Here is a 5370-nt window from a genome sequence, read left to right on the forward strand (position 1 = left end):
AGGACTGCTCGACGGTCGACGACATTGTAAGAAAGTGCTGACGCTTTGAAGAAGCAAAGAGCCGTCGTGTCTCACAACAACTCGTTCGGCTCCCTAATACCGCCGTTAGCTCATCTTGTGAAGACGTCCAGCCGCCTGGTGCCGAAAACTTGCTGCGTCTTGTCCGGCGCGAGATTGAGGCTGCGTCTCCGTCGGTTCCACCCCACACGTTCTTACGACGAGTCCCGCCCGGCAGTGTCTCTGATTCAAGCTGTCGTACGTGAAGGGCTGGCGAACACAGGCAACTGTGCAATCTGTTCTGTGTGTAGCCCTACGGTCGGCAATTTCTTTCGACCTCTACGCCCACAATCGACCTTCCTCGGATACCGCGACCCAAACCAGTGGCGCACTCATGACGACAAGCCCATATGCTTTAATTGCAATGGAGTAGGTCATAATTCCCGCCATTGTCGCTATCGTCGGATTTCGTCTCCTGGTCCTTCCTTCGCCTCATCGTACTCCAAAACGACACGTTATCTCGCCGCAGTCTACTCCCTGACGGTCCTGACCTGTTGTTAGTCATCCCGGCTCACATCCGTTCCACTGTCCTGGCGCAGCTTCACGACGCACCAATGGCGGGACATCTTGGCGTGTCACGCACATACGACCATGTACGCCACCGTCTCTATTGGCCTGGCATATCCCGCTCAGTGTGGCGTTACGTGGGCTCATGCGACCTTTGTCGGCACCTAAAAAAGTTGACTCTGCCATCTGCAGGCCATCGTCAGCCTCTGGACATTCCGTACGAGCCTTTTCACCGCGTCGGCCTCGATTGACTTGGTCCGTTTCCCCTATCCGCCTCTGGAAACAAGTGGGTCGCCGTTGCCACAGATTATGCGACGCGGTTTGCCATTACACGTGCATTTCCCACTAGCTGTTCCACCAACGTTGTAAACTTCTTGTTGCATAACGTCATACACTAGCACGGAGCTCCTCGGCAACTGCTCAGTGACCGCGGCAGACAGTTCCTGTCAAGGGTGATCGATGACATTCTAAGATCTTGCGCGACGCAACATAAACTGTCTACAGCCTACTATGCACAGAGGAATGGCTTGACAGAACGCCTGAACCGCACCCTTACCGACATGTTGGCCATGTATGTGTCTGCCGGAACACATACATTTCCTGTCAAAGGTTGAAGAATGACCTTACGCGTCTCGACAGCCCACCATTTTCGGAGTAAGTTATTTTAGGCTCTTGGCCAGATGCTCAATCGAGTTTCAAGGCCATGCAGGCGCTACTGAACGTTTTAAAAAGTACGGGCCTTGACTGTAGACTTTGAGCATGCCAAATTGCTTGCCATATGTGTTACATCCTCCTTCTCTCGTCATCGTCACCCATCATGCGCCTCTTTCTTCCCTCTTTATTTCCCTCTTCCTCTTCCCCCAACGCCGAGTAGCTGGCTAGATGAATTTACCTCAGGCCGACCTCTCTGCATTTCGCATCATTAAACTTCTCTCTCTCTCTCTCTCTCTGCCGACCGTCACGAATGGGACGTTGCACTACCCTTTGTGACATTCGCGTACAACACTTCCACGCATAAGACCGCTGGTTATTCGCCGTTTTTTCTCTTATACGGTCGAAACTCTACATTGCCCATGGACACCCTGGTGCCTTTTTCGGGGTGCCCACCCACTGAATTTGCTCGAGAGACTATTGCACGTGGCGACCATGCACGTCAAGTTGCTCGCACTCGAAAAACTGCCCTTCCAGTACACCGGCCCATATCGCGTGTGCCGCCAAGTGACTGATGTCACTTATGAAATAGCTCCACTACTGCCTTCGTCATCCTCTGCTCATCCCCGCAAGGACATTGTACACGTTGTCCGTCTCTAGCCCTATCGTGTCCTGGACACCCCTTAATAACGTGTGTGCTAGTTGTATTTTTTCATGTAGCCTTGGTTCACCTGCACAGAGTCGGTGCTTTCGCCGCCGGAGGGTAGTGTTATGAGCCAGTTGTCCGACGGACAAAGGAGATGCGGTAACATAGAGCCGATGAGACGAGGATGAAGTGAAACTGTGGTTCGCCATCTTTGTTGTTGCTGTCCAACTTTTAGTCTCCTTGCACACAGTGTAAATAAACCCCCTTTTCTGCAAATATCCCCTAACAATATTTTAACTTGGCTGGAACAGCGGCCCTTTTTTGTAACACAATTGGCAGGGCATAGAACACGTCGTATCGAGGGTGTGCGCTCGGCTACCCATGGCGGCAAGTTGTTTCGCCCAACTTTCTTATCAATTCTTCATATGAATCCAAAACACAGGTAATTACCGATGTGTTTTATTTTGCTTCACTTTATGTTGCCTATCATGTCGTTGTTTACAAAAGCCAGAGTTCCAAGGTTCATTTTATTATTTCTCTTGTGACTTTGTCGGACCTACGACATAGAAGGTCGCGTACCAAAACGACCACTTACCTCTGCGTACGCCATGACCACCTCCTTGAAGGAAGTCTGCCTTGAAGTCCGCCTTGACCTCCTGGAAGTTTAATGTACTATAGTATATTATACACACTATATAGTACGGCTGTCATGATCTTCAAGGCGTGAATAATAATTATTTATTTATTTTATTTTTCGCAGTGCACAAGAACGGGCCTGCCAAAGCCACAGCGGATTGTGGGGAGCCGCCCGGCAGCTGACATCACCACTGAGCATTACTTATACTTATTACGGAGCTAAAAAAAAGCAAAAAAAAAAACGTACACTATTAAAAGGTCCCGCAAACACATGCAATACACAAAAAGAAAAGTAACAAATACAGCAACACACTTAAGAATTTCGGAACATCTGAATGAACGGTTCGAGTAAAAAAAGGCGAAAGCGTGCACTAGGCCCCGCAAAGCTCAAGACACAGCGAATCTGGTAGACTGATTGCGTCTTGCTCGCTTACATACTGCTGGCTTACATAGCATGTTGGCTAATGCGCAACACCACCGTCAGGAGGTCTTTCCTGGCCTCGCAAGACGGACTCAAGGCAAGTTTTCCACAGTCGTACGTCGTCAAGCTCTGTAGAATCCGCGCACCGGCATCCTCTTCATGCAAACAGTAGGCTCACTACGCGTTGCATAGCGCAGCTTGCTACACCGACACCGCGTTCCAATGCCCACACCGCGTTCCACCGCGTTGAAATGCCGACAACGCGTTACAGCAGACCCGCTCCGTGAATATGTGTCTCTCTCTCTCTCTCGGACTAACGGCCGTCACTGCGCGTTGCATAGCGCAGTTCGCAACACCGATACCGCGTTCCAATGCCGGCACTGCGTTCCACCGCGTTGCAATGCAGACAACGCGTTCCAGCAGACCGGCTCCGTGAGTGCGACTCTCTCTCTCTCCCTCTCAATTTCTTTCTCTCTCCCGAGCATAGCCCGCAAAACCTCTTCTTCACCTCGCTGAGCAATGGCACGAGCGTGTGCGAACGCGCCAGCTGTGGACGAAGACGACGACGCTCTAACGCAATCATATGGTTCGCATAAATGCATGTTCTGCAAGCGGGGCTCTATAGCCTTGTGGCTGCGACGCTCGCCTTGGGACCGTAGGTACGCCGGCTCGAATCCCGTCACGGCAAGACAGTTTTTCTTTTATGTCTTTCGTCAATCTGATGACGATAGTTTCCTGGTACGAACAACAAATTACCGTTGGCTTTAACAGCTTCACTGTTAATATGCGTCTAGCTTTTCCGGGACCATGGAAAGTTCCAGCGGCGCTTTGTTATGAACAGCAGGCACATAACATTCTCTCAGGCATTTTCCAAGCCGAGTTCGCGTTTGAGGAACGACAAAGCGATCACGCGGATGCAGATGGCCACCACGTACGCAAGGGGTGCAATATTTTGAGACCACAGATGTTATAATATTACGGGTTGTTCAAATAGCATAGGGAAATTGACAACACCCGCCAAGGTGGCTCAGTTAGTTAAGGCGTTGCGCTGCTGCACACGAGGTCGCGGGATCGAATCCCACGACCTCGCCGCATTTCGATGGAGGCGAAATGCAAAAACGCCCGTGTGCTTGCGTTCTAGCGCACGTTAAAAAAACCCCGGTGGTCAGAATTAATCCGGAACCCTCCTGTACGGCGTGCGTCATAATCTGAACTATTTTTGGCACGTAATACACCAGAAAGAAGGCAATTAGCTATATGTGATAAAAAACGTTATTTTCCCCGTTGGCATGTAGTACAATACAGATTTTGAAATGCTATTCAGGATGCTGTCATCATTGTTACTTCACGAAAGAGAACAAAAAACAAAAAAAAGTCGCAGTTTCGCTCGAAAGGCGAAGAACCGTATGCGATAGCAAATTAGTAGACAACTATACAAACTTAGCATAGTAGTTTTATCGGCCGTAAAAATTTGTAAACATTCACTTATTAACAAAATTAACAAGCACGCTGTCGCGCGTGCACAGGTAAACATGAATACATCTCTTTTGAGGACCGCGGTAAATCGCTGTCAAAACGAGTGAGGATGCATGGCAGCAGAAGCGAGCGAATTTAGCTTTGTGCCATCTCTATCTTAAAAGTGAACTGAACGTCGAAAGCACAGATCTTACGAAGCTACCTGCACTAGTTGCTCTTTGTACACATCGCAGATCGCTTTGAAGATGAGGCCCGCGCCGGCGCGCACTTCTGCCATGTCGCGGATCCCTTTGAAAGATACAGTGACTGCGCGGCCGCGCCGTAAGCAGCCGCCGCCCGTGGTGAGCGCTTCCCCCACCCTCTACGCCACCCCATGCCTCACGCGCGACAGAAGAAGCGCGCTTCCACCCCGCCTTTCTCCCTCGCGCGCGCGAGATTGAGCCGCGATCGTCGGCTGACCCTCACTAGCTTTCACTCGCACATACAGCGTACTGCGCGCAGCGACGATGTTACCGTGTTTGGACTTTATGCAGAACCTCAAGGTGACGTCCACGACCACGGCGAAAGCAGAAATGCGCTTGGAGTGTCCATATAATTGCTGTCGCAATAATAAAAACAGCCAAATGCAATACGCCAAGCAATATGTAATCTATTTTACATGTGGAATGGACACCTCATTATTGAATACGATAAGGGACAAGTAATCTGTTGTCTAATTGGAGTGGATGAAGTCTCTTGACTGAGAAAAGTACACATGCAGTTTTAGAGCGTAATTCTTAGGGCATCCGTTCATGCGACGAGCCTTGGCGTCGGCGTAACCGAGCGAACGAGCACAGTGAAAGATGAAATAAATTCACCGACGATTACGATACTCCCTAATATAAAATTTGAGCGCAGCTGTATACCGTATTGGTTTCACGATATATTTGCTGGCCCGGACATTGTGTCTCGTGTGGCACGTTGCCAACGGAGCGAA

The sequence above is a fragment of the Dermacentor silvarum genome, chromosome 4 (genome assembly GCF_013339745.2).
Source record: "Dermacentor silvarum isolate Dsil-2018 chromosome 4, BIME_Dsil_1.4, whole genome shotgun sequence".
In the NCBI taxonomy this organism is placed as follows: Eukaryota; Metazoa; Arthropoda; class Arachnida; order Ixodida; family Ixodidae; genus Dermacentor; species Dermacentor silvarum.